The sequence below is a fragment of the Silene latifolia genome, chromosome X (assembly GCF_048544455.1).
Source record: "Silene latifolia isolate original U9 population chromosome X, ASM4854445v1, whole genome shotgun sequence".
NCBI classification, from domain to species: Eukaryota; Viridiplantae; Streptophyta; class Magnoliopsida; order Caryophyllales; family Caryophyllaceae; genus Silene; species Silene latifolia.
The window spans coordinates 324,115,515-324,139,239 of NC_133537.1; the positions used below are offsets into that span (position 1 = coordinate 324,115,515).

General features: G+C 38.2%; 1 protein-coding gene and 2 long non-coding RNA genes across 3 annotated transcripts in view; all 3 read right to left on the bottom strand.

The window, feature by feature from the left end:
• Positions 1–23,725, bottom strand: part of LOC141618159 (putative UMP-CMP kinase 2) — an 86,696-nt gene that overhangs the window by 36,490 nt on the left and 26,481 nt on the right. The gene's annotated exons all lie outside the window — the stretch shown is intronic.
• Positions 158–1,931, bottom strand: LOC141622050 (uncharacterized). The gene is made up of 3 exons (XR_012532850.1): positions 1,833–1,931; positions 973–1,037; positions 158–407 (listed from the first exon to the last, which is right to left on the bottom strand). It is a non-coding gene; the product is annotated as an uncharacterized LOC141622050 (long non-coding RNA).
• On the bottom strand, positions 6,864–12,769 carry LOC141622051 (uncharacterized). The gene is made up of 4 exons (XR_012532851.1): positions 12,644–12,769; positions 12,436–12,545; positions 7,618–7,682; positions 6,864–7,053 (listed from the first exon to the last, which is right to left on the bottom strand). It is a non-coding gene; the product is annotated as an uncharacterized LOC141622051 (long non-coding RNA).

Consider the following 23,725-nt stretch of genomic DNA (forward strand, 5'->3'; position numbering starts at 1 on the left):
GCCTTCTTGACACGAAGAGTACACACAGCTTTACTTTCATGATCATAAAAGCAGAAACACAAAAAACCCTCAAAGTCAATATTCATTAATCATAAATCATAATGCCAGATTATAAAGTACTCTCTCTGTAACACCCCGATTTATGAAGGAGCCTCTAGCAAGATATTCCCTAATAAACCGGACTGTTACCATCTCGGTTTCCCGAGGTAGTGAATAACAAATTAAACTCCAAGGCAAATTATATAATTACTTTAACTTAATTATTACAAAACCCTTTTTTTTCAAATTACAAAGAACTAACATGAATGAAAGTGAAAGTCTTCTAAATGATGATCTAGCTACTAAGTCTTCTGATCCAGTGTCTCACGCCCATCAAGCTCCCATCCTGTCTCATAAACCTGTCAAGACTGCTCCCCAATATTTGGATCGTCACAGGTGTTCACGAATACACAGGGTCAACCACGAGGTTGAGTAGGGAATACAATACAACAAGTATGTATGATATGCATGCTCCTCCATCACCACCACATCTCATCACAACTCATAACCCGAAACACCCAGCCATACCGATCTCCGGTAGACTATATATCGACCGTAGCCGATCCGCACCGCACTTGTTGAGGACACCAGGGCAAGTCCTGCAGAACCCGCCTGGGCCTTATCACAACATCATCTTCACCACACCACATCAACACAACATCCTCCATCTCCAACGCATATGAATGCTCAAAAAAAATTAATGCAACGCAATATATATATCATTGAACTGATCAATCATAAATCATGCCGGTTACCAAATGTTGTGATAACATACTCAATACGGTCAATTCAGTCAATCACTTTCCAGTATATGAATCATAACATAAATCAACAACCACGAATCAAGTCAACGTTCACAGTTTGGTCATATGAAACACAAACAAGTCAACACAATTCAACATCAACGATAATAAGTCAAGTGTATTTCCCTACCTCAAAGTGCCAGCAAATCCAAGCACACACAAGCAATCACTTATGATCCTTCACATATCCATCACCTACATAACATAATTATGTATAATTACCACCTACTCAGTCAATTAATCATGCACATAACCTAGACTCATCATCACTTAATAGAAATATCAATTTAAAGAACAAACACGATTTTTCCCGACTTTCCGCACATGGGGACTCGGTATGAAATGAATAACTAATTCCAGAAAATTCGAATTGATGCAAGGCCAACTGAATTGGAACCCCATGAGTCTTAGCTACAAATTATATCTAACGTGTTTTTCTCAAATTCCAGACTTATCAAGGGTTTTCAGACTGATTTCCAAAAACTGACAGAAACCGTCGCATAAAAAGTATAGACTCATAAAACGAGTTTGACAAATGAATTTTAAGTAAAACCAACGCCTAACTCATCTAAACTCTTTAAATTAAATATATGAAAAAGACCCAGCACCAATTCAATATCTAAATTATGTTTTAGAAGTAATCGTTTAGCCTCTACTGATTCGCGGACTTTTTAGATAGACGTTCACAAATAATTTATTCAGGAAAAACTACACGGTGAAATGCTTCCAATTTTCACAGGCATAAACTAGGCTTGGAATAAATATGAGTCTCTTCTTTAACTTTTTGCATCCCACGAATTTAAGACATGTAAAACACTCAAATAACACAGACCAACGAATCTGTGAATTGCTGTAACTATTCTATTCATTTATCTCATACAATTTATAATCAAAACCCCCAAACCAATTTCTAGGGTTACAAAAATTATTCCAATACTACTATAATTATGCTAATAATTGAATAAAGAGGTAATAGGATAGTCTACTTACGAAATAGGATGAGAATAGGCTGAGAAATCGCCTCGCAATGCCTCACGCGGCTCCCTTCACACACGGCTCCCTCTTCTCTCTTTTCTCTCTTTTCTCATGGTTAAAGTGAATATGGTGATAGGGAGATTAGGGTTTGGTTAGATGAGTTATACATATAGGATAGGTGCTATTAAGACGATACGGGCCTGGCCTAGTTAGATTAATTAAAACCCGAGTCACATAGTTACCCGAGTCACAAATACACTACACGACCCAGCTGGTAACTCGGCCTAATATAATATCATATTAAAATACCGGGTATGAATGTCTACCCTCCTTAAAAGAACTTCGTCACGAAGTTTACCCTCTCTACCAACCAACGCAAACGAATTATGAAACGCATATACAAAAGTATGTAAGGCACCCACCAAATTGAATATTAAACGCAGTATTACATTCCACCCTCCTTATAATAACTTCGTCCCCGAAGTTTAACCATAACAGAAACACATCATGTAACACTCCAACATAACCCACACAACGCATAACCAATATAGCCAAACTGAGAAATCACACATGAAGGCATAAAGATTTTACAATCCTACCCTCCTTAAACATGGTTACGTCCCCGTAACCTTCATTATTATAACAAAAGTTCTCAAACTACTTCTAACAACTGAAAGAGGATAAAAGATTCACAACTCATGCTCAAGTTCACTAATCCCTACTAAAGACAATCAATATACAAGCTCTCCCAAGGAAGCTACAGTTACTGCTGCTATAGCACATCGCCACGGATTGGAGCAAAAGCCACGTTGAATAACTTAAGACATTTCAGTATTAATCTAGACACTCTTCATATCAATCAATACATGCAATAACATTCACAGGATCTGCTTGTCAATCTAATTTATACATTACTACTCAGGTTACAAAGATGAAGATGCCTAGGTGCTCACATATGGTTCATGTCAAATAACATCGTTTCATCAAGGTTACTAAGCAAGATCACTAACGTAACATACCACGATAATCCTACCCGGCGTATTCTCGTGGCAGCATATTTTCTAAGAAATATTGGTAACATTTATTCATGTGAATAATCAAATTATGAATGGAACAATGCTTTACAAGGTTACCAGTAAAATCATTAGTAATTATTCACTTCACTAATCTTTGTAATCTCATACCTTATAAACATAGGGAATCAATCAACATAAGAAAAGAATTAGGGTCAAAACTTAATAAATCGATTTATGAAAATTTGTAACCTAATAGGTCCAGTCTGACTTTCCTTTACATAACTGTACAGATTTAGGTCAAGACACAGAATCACCCATAAAATGAAGACAATCAGTTTCGCAGCACTTATCGTCCTAGAAATATTTTTAATCCTCATAACAAAGGGTTTGGGATTTATTCACGAATGACGAATGCACATTGATTGGCAAATTTTACAAACTTATTGGCCGAGTCAATCAAGCGAGTAAACAGCGATATTGGAAAGTTAACATACAAGACTATCATACATAAAATTTCGTTCTTGGTGTTAAATATATATAAACTGCACCCAACACAATGACATAAAAAATTAAATGTATTTAACTACACCAATTTTACAAATATTCATTACATATCATACTAATATCAACATACCATGTTAACACATAACTCACTTAAATCACCACATTACATTTCCCGTTTTGACATTCGTAACTAACCACAACCCACCAATTCACTACATGAACGAACAACATGACTAAATTAACCCACTATTTGTGACTCCGTTCTAGCTTCATTCCTCCAGACTAGCAAATATCATGAAACCATACAACCAGACACTGGCTGGAAATCTCATTCCGAATTTATACTCACACGACAAAATTTAATTTCATTTTCTAAACTTTTACTTTCACACTGGACGGTGAATAACTTCCTTAACATAAATCTTATAACAGAGCCGTCCATAGAATCCATTTACAGCTTACTACGAAACTCAAAATCAGATAAACTTAATTCAATTCCTTCAAACAATACAAGCTTAGGTGTCGACTCATATTTCGTAATTTACAGGTTCATCTTATTCATTTCAGTCCTATCTTTACTAATGAACGACTATTACCTCAACATCAGGATTTTAGTTGCACTTCTTTACTCAGTTATATTCACGGCTAACACGACTACAACATTTAATCGGAGACCTCTTAGATGGTACACATTCCCTGGTGACGTCTCATCAAAGCATACGATTCGTACCATAATGTAAAACAAGTAACTACAAATTAACTGTGTTCAATCAAAATTTTACCTCTTTATTACAGATCTATTTATCACAGGTTGCATGGTCACACAAAAGTATAAGTACCAACTCAATCACATGTTAAATTTTAAAACGATTTATCACGTCATAAGAACTAGACAAGATTCTAACCATATAGTCAATATAAGAAGATTACTAGTTTAGATCGGAGGCACATTATAAAATTCCCAGTTAAACTCCTTACGGAACCATCGACTGTGCGTCATGAGTAATTAACTTAATAATGTAGAAGTCAAACAACTGAAATTACAATTGAGTATTAATAGTTATATGATTCACAATAACAACAAAATTACTTCCATATCACACATATGTTTAACATTTTTAGTAACCATACCATTCAATTGTATCCATCAACTCAGTATAATTCATTTTCAGCAAAATAAAAGATATCGCATAAACAACTTAAACATGTACATATACCATCATATAACTTGTAAAACATTATCTATGACAAAAGATTGGCAAGGTGAACAAGTCCTCTGGTTTGCACGGTTTGAACAAATAGACAACTCGCGGCTCAATTAAACGTAATTATAACGACTATCATTTAAACATACGCATAACATGTGAATCATCAAAGGGTCGTCAAAATATAATTCATAGCGACGGTTCGAGAATATATTTCAAATATCGTAACTATATCGTAACTATATCAAACTATATTACAAATATCGTGACAATTGCAACAATCACCCTAGCATTTCATGACAATACAACTATGAACATATCCAATAAGGAACAACAACACTATTTTATTATCATATCATAAGTTTAGGTTCAACTTAAATAAATTAATGCAATGAAAGTAATAAGTATAACTATAGGCACACAGACTCACACAAAAGACATTAGAACTCAGATGACATCCTATATGTGTGAACATTTAGACATACTCATTACTACCATCCATGTGTAAATATTTAAACATAATTATTATAAATATTCATGCGAGCATATTAGAACAATCAAGTTAACATTTAACGCCACCAACTTTACCAAGATATGACAATATAGTTTTATATTTATATATATCCGACCACTATACAAATATGATGAACACACCAGAGATATTACAACATGCCAAACATATATAAAATATGCAAACAACTGGACTCGTATAAAATATTTCACCCTCGATTAAGAATCAAATTAAGCTATTCAATTTCACTCATACTATCATGCCAACAATGTTATCAACTAAACTTTAATTTTATCACGTGTTAAGATACATAACTACTGAACATGCATGCTACTATCATCATATAAAAACTTTATAAGGTCACATTAATAAGGCTCATGAAATAACCAAACAATTGTATGAAAACTCAACATAGAACGCACATTTTACAAGTCATGATTCACGTTGTAACTTCCAAAGACCACGAACAAATAGCCGTTCGATTAAAACTTGATTCATATTACTTTTATAAAATACGGAGAGTTAAAAACACAGGGGAAAAAGAATTAGGTCTAAAGGACAAGAATTCCATTTTTAAAGAATTTTACAACTCAGTTGGTCCAAACAAGTATGTGACAGCAATTGGTCCGAAACTTGGGTCAGTTTGCAAAACTTACCATTTAATATAGAGACATCAATAATTTTCGTGGCTTATCAATTTGAAAACATATGCGAATCTTCTGATCGATGGAGTTTGAATTATGTAAAAATTATTAATAAAATTTAAATGACGATTTTTACAAAATCGTTGGTCAAAACATCAATGCACAGGAATTTCCTGACCACAGCCCACTAAAATATTTATTACTCCTAATCCGTATATCCTATAAGCATGAAACCAACGCCAAATGAATACTAACTCACGAGGCTATCTTTAATAAAATTTTCATCCATAGGCAATAAACAGAAAAGAAATGGCAGTAAGGTCAATTAAAGAGTAAAATCAAACAAAACGAGTTTCAGCACTAGGTCATTCTTTATTATGTTACAAGCTCTTATGAACATACTATGTATACTAACCCATCCCAACTTAAATCTCACACTTTGTACTTACGTAAACATCTATCCCATAGAATCCCTTCGCATCTCGATCTACTCCTTACATCTAAATCACGATTGCTATGACTAGAAACATGCAATTCAATAGTGTTTCTGATTACTATCACAATACTATACTAGCATGGCTTCGGGATCACATAACCGCATATCGCTAGACATAGTAGTACTATCAACACATCATTCAACATCCATCCAGATAAATATCATCAATTCGCAATTATTTTCACGCTCATGATTACACAATCCAACACTTCATTGATTATCAACCTAAACAAGAAAATTTATTTCTCATCTCCACAACATCATATGATCACGTCATCATTCATACAAAATACTTACCGTAACGTTGTCCTGCAGCATGGTTAGAATATATGGGTCTTAAGGTGTACACCCACTCGATTATATCCAAGGTTTTCCTTCTAACTACCCCATTCACTCGATTTCTCTCGGGTTACCTGGTTCAAAACTGAGAGGGCAAAAGAGCACGCATTAAGGGCGCCTTCTTAACCGCACTGTGAGCTCCTAACAGTTTATTCCCAGGGGTTCATTTTATTTAGACGCATCCTACGTTCATTGGGTTCATTGGTTTAGGCCTGAGGATCGTTCGCTATGATACCACTTTGTAACACCCCGATTTATGAAGGAGCCTCTAGCAAGATATTCCCTAATAAACCGGACTGTTACCATCTCGGTTTCCCGAGGTAGTGAATAACAAATTAAACTCCAAGGCAAATTATATAATTACTTTAACTTAATTATTACAAAACCCTTTTTTTTCAAATTACAAAGAACTAACATGAATGAAAGTGAAAGTCTTCTAAATGATGATCTAGCTACTAAGTCTTCTGATCCAGTGTCTCACGCCCATCAAGCTCCCATCCTGTCTCATAAACCTGTCAAGACTGCTCCCCAATATTTGGATCGTCACAGGTGTTCACGAATACACAGGGTCAACTACGAGGTTGAGTAGGGAATACAATGCAACAAGTATGTATGATATGCATGCTCCTCCATCACCACCACATCTCATCACAACTCATAACCCGGAACACCCAGCCATACCGATCCCCGGTAGACTATATATCGACCGTAGCCGATCCGCATTTCGCATTTGAGGACACTAGGGCAAGTCCTGCAGAACCCGCCTGGGCCTTATCACAACATCATCTTCACCACACCACATCAACACAACATCCTCCATCTCCAATGCATATGAATGCTCAAAAGAAATTAATGCAACGCAATATATATATCATTGAACTGATCAATCATAAATCATGCCGGTTACCAAATGTTGTGATAACATACTCAATACGGTCAATTCAGTCAATCACTTTCCAGTATATGAATCATAACATAAATCAACAACCACGAATCAAGTCAACGTTCACAGTTTGGTCATATGAAACACAAACAAGTCAACACAATTCAACATCAACGATAATAAGTCAAGTGTATTTCCCTACCTCAAAGTGCCAGCAAATCCAAGCACACACAAGCAATCACTTATGATCCTTCACATATCCATCACCTACATAACATAATTATGTATAATTACCACCTACTCAGTCAATTAATCATGCACATAACCTAGACTCATCATCACTTAATAGAAATATCAATTTAAAGAACAAACACGATTTTTCCGACTTTCCGCACATGGCAGACTCGGTATGAAATGAATAACTAATTCCAGAAAATTCGAATTGATGCAAGGCCAACTGAATTGGAACCCCATGAGTCTTAGCTACAAATTATATCTAACGTGTTTTTCTCAAATTCCAGACTTATCAAGGGTTTTCAGACAGATTTCCAAAAACTGACAGAAACCGTCGCATAAAAAGTATAGACTCATAAAACGAGTTTGACAAAAGATTTTTAAGTAAAACCAACGCCTAACTCATCTAAACTCTTTAAATTAAATATATGAAAAAGACCCAGCACCAATTCAATATCTAAATTATGTTTTAGAAGTAATCGTTTAGCCTCTACTGATTCGCGGACTTTTTAGATAGACGTTCACAAATAATTTATTCAGAAAAAACTACACGGTGAAATGCTACCAATTTTCACAGGCATAAACTAGGCTTGGAATAAACATGAGTCTCTTCTTTAACTTTTTGCATCCCACGAATTTAAGACATGTAAAACACTCAAATAACACAGACCAACGAATCTGTGAATTGCTGTAACTATTCTATTCATTTATCTCATACAATTTATAATCAAAACCCCCAAACCAATTTCTAGGGTTACAAAAATTATTCCAATACTACTATAATTATGCTAATAATTGAATAAAGAGGTAATAGGATAGTCTACTTACGAAATAGGATGAGAATAGGCTGAGAAATCGCCTCGCAATGCCTCACGCGGCTCCCTTCACACACGGCTCCCTCTTCTCTCTTTTCTCTCTTTTCTCATGGTTAAAGTGAATATGGTGATAGGGAGATTAGGGTTTGGTTAGATGAGTTATACATATAGGATAGGTGCTATTAAGACGATACGGGTCTGGCCTAGTTAGATTAATTAAAACCCGAGTCACATAGTTACCCGAGTCACAAATACACTACACGACCCAGCTGGTAACTCGGCCTAATATAATATCATATTAAAATACCGGGTATGACAGTCTACCCTCCTTAAAAGAACTTCGTCACGAAGTTTACCCTCTCTACCAACCAACGCAAACGAATTATGAAACGCATATACAAAAGTATGTAAGGCACCCACCAAATTGAATATTAAACGCAGTATTACACTCTCCTTCCCAATCATTTGTTTACCTTTGATTACAAATTTAAAATATCCCTCACAAAGAACATAAAAGTAAACAAATGAATGAGATAGAGCGAGTACTATCAACCACATTATAAGATGAAAAAGCACTCATAATTCCGTCAACACAACATATAATCGAATCAAAAATCAAGAATTTGATTTATTTAGCTCATCTACTGGCTAAAAGAAACTTTCTTCCTAATTAACAATCCCAATTCAAAGACCAGGTTTTTTCCCCCAAATAAAACTATGATCAAACAATCAAACAGTAAAATCAATGGTGTCAACTTTTATAATTGCAAACCCAAAACATAACTACACAAAGAAACTCATTTCATTAATTCATTCACACCAAAGGTTACATTGACTTTTTCACACTTGTCGAGACGCGTTTTGCAACGTGAATATTTTTAGTTATCATTATTAAAAATTATAAAAATTTGATATTCTTATAGCATTCATGACGATAAACCAAAAAATATCTCATATGACTATATTTTCTCTTATAGATTAAGAATAATATCAAAAATTCTCTACGACCATGAATAGTGCCAAAAAGTCAATGTAACATTTGGTCTGGATGAGAGGGAGTATTGTACTTTGTCTTGTGCCTCATTTAGTCATTTATATACCAGAAAAAGGAAGATTTGAGCCGGTAGCTCTATTGATAAAACTTTATGATTTTATACTTGTGTCAATCACGTTTGGTTTTAGTTCGACCACGGTATCATATCATATTGTAGCGTCATGTCGAGTGACCGTCTTTATACAGATGTGTAGATTATGATATAGAACATAAAGTGGTCTCTTCAAGTAGTTCTCCTAACTTGTATAAATAGAACTATGCATATAATATGTACTATTCAATTGTCTTTAGTAGCCTGAAGAAGATTGACCTAACTGTAGGTAGGGGAGAATGCTTAATTAGTACACAAAAAAAAACATATTACGCAGTTATTAAGCTTAATCTCATATGTTGTATGTTGTGAAAAATTCATGCTATTGTAGAACAAGTTTTCTATTGGATGTTTATTAGGCACACAATAACGATTCAAAAATATACGTATGGAAAAATATAATGAAAAACATAAAAATTAAATCACTTTTACAAATAAGAAAACTTCAAGAGTGTTTTAGATAAAATTTATTCCTACTGTCAGTTCTTTACGCAGAAAGGTGTTTATTCGTTAGCAATTTGGCATCCTCCTTCCCACGGTTTGCATCTTTTATACACGGATGGGGCATCTAAAGGGAACTCGAGGCCGACTAGTTGTGGGCCTTGTGGCGGCATCTTTAGAGACGATAAGGGTGATTTCGTTCCAGCTTATTTATTTCATGCGGGTTTTGCACTTTGATGCGCACTGAAATGCTTGCGGTGGTCACTGGTTTCGAAAGAGCAAAGACACTCCACATCGAAAAGAGCAAAGATACTACGCATCGACAAACTTTCGGTTCATATGGATAATGAGACTTGTGTTAAGCTTGTTTTTGGAAGAACAACTTAGTAATAGCCTTCGCTACCTAGCTCATCGGTGTAAAGAATTGATCCGAGATGCAGGTTGGGGGGTCGGGGCACAACACGTTTTTTCGACACGCTAACAGGGGAAGCGACCGGCTCGCCATCCAAGGAGCTAATTATCTACTACTGTCAGTTATATTGAAGTCCCTCCCACACCCTTTGATCGATTCTTCGTAGAGATTTATTGGGTGTAGCTATCCCTCGCTTTGTTTCTTAGTTCTCGGGTTATGCTCTCTTAAGTACCAAAAATAAAATAAAATACACAAATAAGAAAACTTTTCAAAACATCTTTTTTTAGATCATTAACGCGTGTCTAGTGAATACGTGTTACAAAAACTGTTTTACAAATAAACTCGACATGACGCTATAATATGATATGATACCGTGGTCGAACTAAATCAAACGTGATTGACACAAGTATAAAATCATAAAGTTTTATCAATAGAGCTACCGGTTTAAATCTTCCTTTTTCTGGTATATAAATGACTAAATGAGGCACAAGACAAAGTACAATACTCCCTCTCATCCAGACCAAATGTTACATTGACTTTTTGGCACTATTCATGGTCGTAGAGAATTTTCGATATTATTCTTAATCTATAAGAGAAAATATAGTCATGTGAGATCTTGTTTGGTTTATCGTCATGAATGCTATAAGAATATCAAATTTTTATAATTTTTAATAATGTATAACTAAAAATATTCACGTTGCAAAACGCGTCTCGACAAGTGTGATAAAGTCAATGTAACCTTTGGTGTGGATGAGAGGGAGTATATTATATAGGTGGGAGAGGGTTCAATCTCAAAAAACTTACTGAGAGACCGTTTCTCGGGAGACTTATTTTAATACTTTAGTCTTAACCACTAAACTAAGACCTCTTTTATTAAAAAAAAAAATTCTTATGAAATTCGTCAATACTCATAGAGTCATAGTCTACTCTATTTTACTCTACTCTACGAAAGATTGATGTACTAACACTGAACACATTATACATGCTTTTCTCATTTATAATCCACAAATAAAATTATACCAAGAGGCTTCACTTACCTAACTTACCTTAGTCATTAACGACGCCATTTCACCTAGATAATACTCCGTACCATGCTCAAATTGCTCATTCCTCCCCACCCAACAAGCTTTTAACCCATTGCAAAAAAAAAAAATCGGCTGTCTATTTGATTTTACACAAATTTTCGTTTGTGACAGATTTTGCTTGTGATGTGAGACAAAGAGTAAGTGGGAAGAAATTGTGAGAGTTTGTGACCGTCACAAACAAGACGGGGGTGTTGATTTTACACTGTTTGTTGATTTTAAGGCTTACCCAATAGAGGCACTTCATTAGTACATCGCTCGCACAGACCATGTGCTCGATGAAATACCCCATTGACCTTGTGACGTTAAAGATCAATTGAAGTACAACAAACTCCATCATCCGTACTACCTAATTTTCAATTTCTTCTTCTCCTTGTACTTGTTCTTCCAAGTTCTACCATCAAAACTAAAAATCCCCACTCAAAATAATCAATCAATCAAACAAATACAACTATGTTGAGAAGAATTTCTTCCCATCTTAATCAGGTATATTTTTCTTGGTTTCCCTTTTTTTCTCTTTGATTAAGCAATCAGTTTGATTAATGAATGAATTAATGAAATGGGTTTCTTTGTGTATTTATGTTCTGGGTTTGCAATTATAAAAGTTGACACCATTGATTTTACTGTTTGATTGTTTGATCATAGTTTTATTTGGGGGAAAAAATCTGGTCTTTGAATTGGGATTGTTAATTAGGAAGAAAGTTGCTTTTAGGCAGTAGATGAGCTAAATAAATCAAATTCTTGATTTTTGACTCGATTAAAAGGCACAAATTAAGCATACATGCAGCAAATTTTAACATGTGAAAACTACTACTCAAACAAAAATCACCAAACATACAAAAACAACTCAGTATGTGACGATCTTTCGTCGAGTAACTCGAAATATGTTACCTTAAGCTAGTAAAAAGAGCAATTAGCACCTCAAACCCAAAGCCTAACTAGCAACTATCCGCTATCTTCGATAATATACGAGTCCCCAAACTCGTCTTCCAATCCTTCACCTAAATAAACAATTAAAACACAATAATAAGCACATAAAACCGAAAATACCGAAATTTCATCCTAAAAAAACTTCAAGAAAACTGAAATTAAATTATACCAAGTTGTAGATCTCGTCGAGGGGATTCCGGAAAGGTAAATTATGCGAAAAACCGATAAGAAACGAAGAAATTAGGGCGATTTTAGCTTGAAATGATGAAAAATGGTGTTTTGGGAATTTTAGGTGATGAAGATCAAAGAAATCAGAAAAATGAAGGGGAAGGGGGGTTTGGTGCGCGTGAAAGGAATAAAGGAAAGGAGGAGAGCGGGTTTGAGTCGGGGTTTTTCGAGTCGGTTTTGACTCGTTTCGATAATAATTAAAACCGTAAGTCGAACGCAAATTCCGTCAAGACCAAAGTTCTTAAACACGAGATTACAATAAAATTGAGTATTCATACGACCCATTTCCAAATTCGTTTACCCAACGTTCAAAAGAATTGTCATTTCCCCCCGATACGCCCTTATTTCGAAATAAAAAGTTTTACACGGTTTAAACTATTTTTAAACATCTCGAAATTATCAAAATAAATACTTTTCTTCAAAATATAATAAAATTATATTTCTTTGAATTATTTTTACTTTAAATACTTAAATATCCACTTTTATTTGATTAATAAATTATTTCCGAAATATATTAACGGTCCAAAATTACGGGGCGTTACATTATGAGTGCTTTTTCATCTTATAATGTGGTTGATAGTACTCGCTCTATCTCATTCATTTGTTTACTTTTATGTTCTTTGTGAGGGATATTTTAAATTTGTAATCAAAAGTAAACAAATGATTGGGACGGAGAGAGTACTTTATAATCTGGCATTATGATTCATGATTAATGAATATTGACTTTGAGGGTTTTTTGTGTTTCTGCTTTTATGATCATGAAAGTAAAGCTATGTGTACTCTTCGTGTCAAGAAGGTTTTAGAGTTTAAATGTTTGAAAGAAAAGCTAATAGAGTTATAAAACCATATATGTCGTGATTTACAAGCTCATCTTCCTCATTTGAGATTGCGTAATGTATAGCTCATAGGATTGGCGTAATTCCAAAATCCAAAGTCTAGCTCAAGGTGAATACAAGGGCCATACGATGAAATGTTAATATGTTCTCAGAAAACATCATTGTTATCACCAGGGGCGAGTCTAGGATTTAATTTTTTGTGTAGCAAGATTGGCATGTTGAATCCCGTCAATATCACCCTAAGTCCTAAACCAAACTCGAACTTTAGTTGCGACTTTCACAAATACTTACGTGAGACGGTTCTAGAACATATATTACAAACTATCTAATATTATTGTGATATACCTACCATCTTCTTTGATGGGGTTAGAATTTTAGACAATAACCCGATTACTAACGCTACTAAACCAGTGAATGAATAGATAAAGATTAAAAAACGAACAGCTAAAAACTTGTAGATACCTCATTTCTGCACCTCCCGCAAACCACCCGGTGATGATTGGGCCGCATGTTCGATTCGCGGAACGATTTGTGACAGTTCGTAAGATTATCGTCAAGTGATTGCTCAAATATTAAATGTCGGCCTCTTAGTTGTCATCTACGTACCGATACGGTCGTTTTGGCAGTAATTAGAGTACATTCGGAGTCCGAGTCAAAAACCGTCTCCATTTTCTGATAACTGTTAAATCCCGAGTCGGAATGTTCTGGAATGTTCCGGGTATTTCTATTCCATATTTTACAAGTTTTATATTTTGGCAAATAATATCCCGTAATATTCATAAGATAATCGAATTATTTCCGTCCTACCATAACTCAAACGCGGAAATCTTTCTTCAGCAGGAGGAAACCTCCTGGGAATAGACGCCCAGTGTCTGCGCCTCTTCCAAGAGACGATGGGCTGCGCGCCTCTTCCCAGGCCCTTCTCTGCATGTTTCACGTATCTTTTTCATATCTTTCCGAGATTCACTTCCAAAGAGTCTCTGAAACCCTATTCCTTCACGTGATTAGTATAAATAGGAGCCTTCGTTCCTCATATTTCTCACGCGAGTGTCCGCCCTTCTCTTCTCCCTTTGCATTCTAGACTTTGTTCTTACTAATTGGCGCCTACATGCTTGAACATTCGACCACGTAAGCTCGGATCCTTCCAGGTACCAGCCTCTCCGTTGCATGACTGACCAATTTGACCAACTACACTCAATCAATCTAATTAATCAATCAACTTAATCGTTTTCCTCTTACGAGGGCACTCTCTTTGCATTCGCGTCGAGCATCACTAATCGATATCTTAGTCCTTCTCGTTTCGTCAACATGTAAGTCTGAGGGTGTATAATCCTTATTTATTTATTGTATTTTACTTTTTTGTATCACTCATGTAAGGTTTACGTCGAAAATACCTCATTAAAACCGATTTCTAAAACCGTCTTTAAAACCTTTTTTTACGGATTTTTTAAGATCGATGATCGAGAAAAGACGCAAAGAAGCCTGCGCCTATTCGAAGGAGCGCAGATTCTGCTGCGCCTCTTCGTGAGGCCTGCAGATTCTCGCTTCTTTTCTCCTTCTTAAATCCCTCTCGTAATTCGTTTTTCTCATTTGTTTCCGTATGTTTCTCTTTAATTCTTTCACCTGATAATTTAATAATCACATGTATATTATTCATTCATCATTAACATGTCTTAATCATCATAAATCCGACTTAAATCCTAAATAATCCAATATTTGCGGGTTTTCGTCATAAAATTCAAACCCGGATTTTAGAGATTCAATTTAATCATATTGAGTTTCTGGAATTCGCCATTGATATAGTTTTCATCTGTTTATTCGCATGTTCGTCACATATTCGTTGTATATCCATCGTATTTAGCCTAGTTAATTAATTTCAATAGAGGACTCATTAATGTCTTTCACCAATTAATCGTTCAATCATGTAATTAATTCGTTTATGTCCGTCTCATTCATGTTTATCGCTTTTATGACCATCATTCACATGTAATTAACCTGTAAATCACTTTCATCCGAGTAAATACTATTAATCAATCATTAAATTCACCGACGAATACTAACAAATTTCAGTTCCGGCTTCATAGCCAGAACTCAGCCTTGGAACAGACGCAGCAATTGCTGCGCCTCTTCCGAAGGGCGCAGTCCTGCTGCGCCTGTTCCAGGATGATTTCTGTCCCTGAACTCCGTTTCTGCCTTGACCTAGTTTAATTAGCTCGTATTAATCGACTATTATCCGTAATATCACTTCTGTTCTGTTCGTAATTTTTGTATTTGTTCTTTTATTCTTTTTCTCAAATTATCCGTTTTAAAGGTATTTTCGACATAAATCGCCTATTCCAATGTAATTATTGTAATTCGTAATTATTGTATTTCTTTTATTGTTTGAATGCTTTCACATATGAATCGACATTAAATCCTACATCGACCCAATTGTATGCTAATTACGTGTCAACCGACTTAGCCTAATTCTCACATGTTAGGATTAATCTATGGATGTTGCATTGCATGCATATAGCCGACGATATATCAAGTACGAATAACTTCCCTAATCATTAGTAGAGGCCGCTATCGAGGCGGGCGGGATTAGGTGTTCGATCAAAAGAGCTTCCTAATATGTACCCTCACCCCTTACTCCAGATCTCCGTGAGCACCCGTGTTCATTGGCATCCGCGAGAGTCATTCTAGACATAGAATGCTAAGGGTAACGATTGCTTAGTGTTCATGTCACTACTTTATGTCTTGACATGACATGAGGTATTCGAACGGTTCCAATTTCCCATAAAAATTGGTGGCGACTCCATACAAAATGCAAACGCTTGTTTCGTTTCTCGCCAAGCGCCCCCGTGGGCGGCCCGCTGTCCACAGTTTGGCGACTCCGCTGGGGATTATACACTTACGTGTAGCTAGGGTGAAACTCGAACAAGGTTAGGGAATAGTTTGTACAAGACAATTGTCGGTTTTCATAACTCGGTCTTCCTAGATCGTTTAATTCGGCCTTCCTAGGCCCAACCCAACCCATTCGACCAATCGTCCCGTCTAAACGGTCCTAATTCTTATTTGGGCCTATGGATGGATAGCGATTGACGTCATCCATACCATGATGCTTACTCTTGTTTGTGTCAAGGGCCTTCACTACTTGAGGAAATGGACTAGGAATCGGCCTTACTCTTGTTTGGCACGAGCCTCTCCACAGACTTCGGGTTTGATGGTTCGGTATGGCAACCCACCCTTTAAACCAAAACCCTTCTAAATGCACTCAGCATCCCGTTATATTGCTTGTATAAATGTGTAAACCTTACGTGATCACCACTTCTAAACAAAACCATGACGAATTTTCAAAAAATCAAAATCCTTTTTCAAACAAGAATTTCGAAAGAGGCCTTCAATTAGCGCAAAATCCGGTCAAAACCCTGTCCGTTTGTCGTGTCAAAATTCGGGCCACAAGCCCATTTCAAACCTCACTTCGAGTCCACTCCTACAACTACACTACAGTTGACTAGGACACACATTTTCAAAGACCTTGTCTTTCTCCAAAACTCACTCAACACAAGTGGCACACACCCACTTCACGAGTCAAAACTTTTCCTCTTTTAGCAAGTGTGATAGAATGGTCGATCGTGTTTTGATTCGTCGCCGATCTCTTATCCAGTTTCCAAGATGCCCGGATCAAGTGATGAAACAAACCTCCAGCAAATTCAAGATAGTAATGATCGAATCCTAGCCGCGCTAGCCCAAATGCAAATTACTCAAGAACAAACCTATGACCGCCTTGAACTTATCGAAGGTCGTATCTTTGATGTAGAGGGAAGGTTGCCTCCCCTTAAAGGTGAAGTACTACGTTTTTCCGATGACGAGTTTAAAGATGAGAATCCTATCATAGGGACGACTGCAGCTGAGAAAAGACTCCAATACCTAGAGGAGCAATTGATGTACCTTAAGGGGGATGACATTTATAGGGAAAACAATCGCAAGTATGAAGCCGTCAATTCCAAATTGCCAACTAACTTTAGCATGACGGATATCCCTAAGTTCAAAGGACATGAGAACCCTTTGAACCACATCCATGCCTTCAAGGATTACATGTCTATCAAAGGCATCAAACCCGAAATGTTCTTAAGGATCTTTCCTTCATCTCTTGACACCATCCCGAAGCAATGGTTCTACACTTTAGATCACAAGAAGGTCGCTACTTGGGAAGACGCCGCAATCGAGTTCTCTAAACAATATGCGGATAATGCCGAGATCCAAGTCAACATGCGTACTCTAGAGGTTCTTACCCAAAATGACAAAGAAGGATTCACCGACTTCCTAAGTAGGTGGAGGAAAACTAGCACCCAACTAGTTGAACGCCCGGATGAGGCTACTCTTGTGGAAAAGTTTGTGGATAATCTCAAGCCCATATATGCCAACCATTTGAGATATCAAAACATCAAGACTTTCAAGGACTTAACCGTATTAGGGACACGAATTGAAGATGACATCCGTAAAGGACTCTTGTCCAAAACGGTAGGTCGAGGATATCAAGGGTCCACGAGTCGTTCATACGGCTCTACTAGCAAGACCGATGAGGTTAACCTTCTCGAGCCATCCAAGAAAACTACCCCACCAAGGAAGTTCACAAACCTTGGGGATACTTACTCCAACGCTCTAAAAAGGCTAATAAAGCAAGGTAAACTCCAACCCATTGGACCTACTCCCGAACCCGAAAGGAAATCCAAGTTCTGGGATGAAAATTCATACTGTGAATACCATAGGGGCAAAGGGCACGACACAGAAAAATGCTACAAGTTGAAACACGTGCTTCAAGATATGATTGAAGATGGTCGACTCCCAATACCACCAGGAGGTAAGCCCAACAACACTCAGAATCCTCTTGGAGTTCTAGTGATTACAAGTGACGAATCTACCTTAGATTGCTCACACCTCATTTCTCCCACCGAAAATGAAATTCATACAATCGAGAAAGAGAGGTTCTACTCTACCATCTCCCCTACCATTTTCGACTTTATCACATGGGCAAGGAGTGTAGATAGACAAGTTTGGGAACTAGAGAGCATGGTAACAACCTTACGCAACCCCAATACAATACCCGAAGAACATGCGCCACTAACCTTCTCTCAAAATGCCACTATGCAAGAAGAAGTCACCGTGGTTGATGAACTAGTCGATCAAATCATACGACTAGAAAGTGATATCATGAGAATGAGGGAACTAGCTGCAATCAATGGGGTTTGGGCCGATAATGATGAGGACGAGTATCTCATTGAAAACTCCGTAGTCAAGGAAATAGTCCAAAGTGGTGAAGACCAAGATGTGGATCACCTAACTCGTTCGGGTCGCCCATATCAAAATACTATTCAAAACGGTCCAACCAACGTCATCACACCAAATGACAACGAAGATGACCCCACTGATCATTTGCTCAAGCAATTACAAAATATCAAGGCTGATCTTTCAGTCTGGCAATTAATAGCAAGCTCATTCCCACATCGCCAAGCTTTACTGCAAGCTTTGGCCAAGCTAAGTGTAGCACATAACTCCACTCCTGAGGATGTAGTCAACTTGGTCTTCCAAGAATCACCAAAGCTAAGTAATCCTATTACTTTCTCAGACGAAGACTTGCCACCTTTTGGCGCTAGTCACAACCTTGCTCTATACATCACTGTCATTTGTCTAAAGAAGAATGTGCCAATGACCTTGGTAGATGATGGCTCCGCGGTCAACGTCATACCCCTCAAAACGGCGTACAAGCTAGGCATGAAAGAGTCGGATTGGACTCCCACCAATCAAGGTGTACGTGCATATGACAAGACACGATTTAAAAGTGGTTAGACTTGCTAGCCTAACCATAGCCACGGGACCGATCGAACGAAAGGTTAACTTCCAAATAGTGGACATCGAAGCTTCATTCAATATACTTCTGGGAAGGCCTTGGATTCATGCTTCCAAAGCGGTAACATCCACCCTTCACCAAAAGATCAAGATCCCACTAAATGGCAAAGTAGTGACGATCACTTCGTCACTCATCAAGGCAATAATCGAGAAACAATCAAACAATCAAGTCCTTGCGGATCCCGTATACGAACTTGGGGGCTTCCAAAGTGTAAATGTCATAGAAAGTGAGTTGGCACCCTTATACTATAATCCCTACTCCAACTTGGTGGTCAACCATATACTCAAGTCCCAGGGATACTTCCCTGGAATGCCTTTGAACCCAATTCGGAAGAATACCTTCGCACCACACAAGAAAGGCAACTCAACAAGGATACCACTTGGACTAGGGTACAAACCTACAAAAGAGGAAGTCCTCGAAATGCTGGCCCAAGTCCAAAACCGCAAGCACGTGGGAGTCCAAATGAGGCCCTATCTCCCTACCTTAAATGGGTATTTTGTTCAAGAAGGAAGTTCAGAGCTCTTTCATGGATTTCCCGAACCTTGGCATTATCTTGAGAGGAAGTTAGCCGGAATCGAGATCTTTCACGATTGCTACTTCATTCCTCCAGAAACGGTTCCCACCGTCAAAACCCGTCAAGCACCTTTCTTAGACGAACAAGCTGTTAGCCTATTGTTTGGAGAGGACCGATTCGTTAGGGCCGCGCAGGATGAGATCATTACCATGATACTTCAGGACGATCGCTTCAACCCCACCGCGTTGATCACAGAAACCGACACAAAGCAACAGAAAGGATGGAGAAAATCAATCAAGTGGACCAACAACCAAGGAAGACTCTTCAAGCTCACCACTGGAGAAGGAGAGATGTTCAAAGGAGAACCAGAAGACGATGAGTTCGAGTCGGAGTCAGAGTCGGAGTCTAGAAAAGTCATTAGAAAGTCTACTCCTGTTGTCATCCCCACTCCCTTCATTTCTCCTAGCTTAGCCTCGAGTAGTCACAGTAGTTCGGGAAATGCCTAATTATCGTCCTTTTGCCGCCTTGACCATGGATCGGTGGGCTTCTTTGTTTCAACTTTACTCAAATCTTAATATGAATAAATCGGGTTCTGCTTACTCTTTGTGTTATCTTGAGTGCAATTCTGTTTTATGATGATGCGAGGATGACCAAGACCCAGACTTAACCGAAATACCTCCCTACGTAGCCAAAGAAATATTACAGGAAGGGAAAGGGGGACCAGTAATAGAGGACACCGAGCCCATCAACGTAGGAACCGAACTAGAACCCCAAGAACTTAGGATAGGGACTACCTTGAGCTCTACCGAAAGGGCCGATTTCATAGACCTCCTAAATGAATTCAAAGAAGTTTTCGCTTGGTCCAAAAAGATATGCCAGGGATCGACAGGGATATTGCCGAACATAGGATTCCGATTAAGCCAGGTTTCAAACCTGTGAAACAGAAGCTTCGACGAATGAGAACAGAATGGGCTCTAAAGATTAAGGAAGAAGTTGATAAGCAATTCAAAGCCGGGTTCATAAAAGTTTCCGAGTATTCTGACTGGGTAGCTAACATAGAACCCGTGCCCAAAAAGGATGGGAGAATCCGTGTTTGTGTTGACTTTAGGGACTTGAACAAAGCGAGTCCAAAAGATGACTTTCCTCTACCTCACATCGACATATTAGTGGACAATACTGCAGACCACGCATTACTATCCTTCATGGATGGATATGCGGGTTATAACCAAATCAAGATGGCCATGGAAGATATGCATAAGACCGCATTCGTCACCCAATGGGGAACCTACTGCTATACAGTAATGCCGTTTGGATTGATCAACGCCGGAGCTACATACCAACGCACCGCAACTACACTCCAACACGACATGATGCACAAAGAAGTTGAGGTATACGTAGATGACATGATCGTCAAATCCAAGGAAAGAGAGGGACATATTGCGAACCTTCGCAAATTCTTCGCAAGGCTACGAAAATACAACATGAGGCTCAATCCTCAGAAATGCACGTTTGGGGTAACATCTGGCAAACTCCTGGGATACGTGGTTAGTCAAAGAGGTATAGAAATAGATCCTTCCAAAATCAAAGCTCTGATCGAAATGCCACAACCTCAAACAGAAAAAGAAGTCAGAGGATTCCTGGGAAAAGTACAGTACATAAGCCGATTCATATCGAAACTTACAATGATTTGTGAGCCTATCTTCAAGAAACTCAAGAAAACAGACCACACCATGTGGGATGATGATTGTCAAAAGGCGTTTGACCGAATTAAGGAAATATTGGCTAAACCACCAGTGCTCATGCCGCCACAACGAGATCAACCTCTTGGTTTATATCTCACAGTAACTGAAACCGCCATGGGCGCTATGCTGGCTCAAACTGTAGGAAGTGAAGAAAGAGCTATTTACTATCTAAGTAAGAAGTTCTTGGAATATGAGTGCAAATACTCACAACTCGAAAAGACATGCCTCGCTCTTGTGTGGGCAACGAAGAAGCTACGTCACTACATGCTTAGCTACTCCATCAAGATATACTCCAAAATGGATCCAGTCAAATACCTCTTCGAGAAACCCGTCCTCAACGGACGCCGGCAAGATGGACTCGATGCTCTCAGGTCGACCTCAAATATGTGCCACCGAAAGTCATAAAAGGTCGCGCCGTCGCCGAATTCTTCGCGGAAAATCCTATCAACGACGCACAAACCATAGATACTTGGTCATTTCCCGACGAGGATATACTTCAAACAGATGTAGACTCCTGGGATCTGTACTTTGATGGAGCATCAAACTTAAGAGGATTCGGAATAGGAGTGTTGCTCATTTCTCCTGAAGGTGAGCATACACCGATTGCTGTCAAACTCGACTTCGAGGTGACAAACAACGCCGCAGAATATGAAGCTTGTCTCATTGGACTACAAGTGGCAGTAAGCTTAGGCATCAAAAACCTCCGAGTACATGGGGATTCATCACTGATCATCAACCAAGTTACAGGATGTTGGAAAATCCGAAGTGAAAGTCTCGCACCCTATCAGGCTAGGATAGACCAAGTCGCTCAATTCTTTGATCATGTAACATACCTACACCTACCTCGGGAGGAAAATCAATTTGCAGACGCTCTTGCGAAACTTGCATCTTTGATAAATATGCCAGATCACATGATAGACATGCCTTTGTGCATCGAACGACGGTCAGAGCCGGCTTACGTCCATCAAATCACCGACGAAGAGGAAATCGCACAGGAACCCTGGTTCCAAGCAATCCTGAATTTCAAACTCAATGGTACCTATCCACCGGATATGGACAAGAGGGGACAACGTGCTATATGCCTATTAGCTTCCCAATACATTCTGATGCAAGGAGAATTATACAAAAGAACACCTCTTGGGGTAGTCCTACGTTGCCTTGATCATTCACAGGCACGAAAGGTGATGGAAGAAGTCCATGATGGAGAATGCGGTCCCCACATGAGTGGACCTATGATGGCAAAGAAGATCACACGTTTGGGATATTATTGGACCACAATGGAATCCGATTGCATCAAGTACGTAAGACATTGCCATAACTGCCAAATCTTCGGGAATGTGCAACATGTCCCTCCTTCATTGCTCTATACAATGACATCTCCTTGGCCATTTTTTGCATGGGGAATTGACATAATCGGAAAGATAACCCCAGCCGGAACAGGAGGTCACTGTTTCATTCTAGTAGCAATTGACTACTTCACCAAATGGGTAGAAGCGGCTTCCTACACTGGTCTTACAGCTAAAAATGTGGCAAAGTTCATACAAAACAACATTATCTGTCGATATGGGTGCCCACATGAGATCATTAGCGATAATGGATCACACTTCCAAGCTGAAACCGAGCAATTGCTAGCCAAATATAAGATTAAGCACCACCACTCTTCGCCCTATAGACCACAGACTAACGGTGCGGTAGAGGCGGCGAACAAGAATGTTGTCACAATTCTCAAGAAAATGATTGACAACTATAGAGATTGGCCAAGCAAGATACCCTTTGCTTTATGGGGGTATCGTACATCGATTAGGGACGCCCATGGGGCTACTCCTTTCTATTTGACCTACGGCATGGAAGCTGTACAACCAGTCGAGCTAGAGATACCATCCTTGCGTATTCTACTAGAAAGTCAAATCCCGGAGGCCGATTGGAAGAAGGATAGGTATGAAGAACTCATCTTCCTGGATGAACGTCGGCTGCGCGCCTTGCACAATGTCCAAACATATCAAGCACGTATCAAACGAGCTTTCAACAAAAGGGTTAG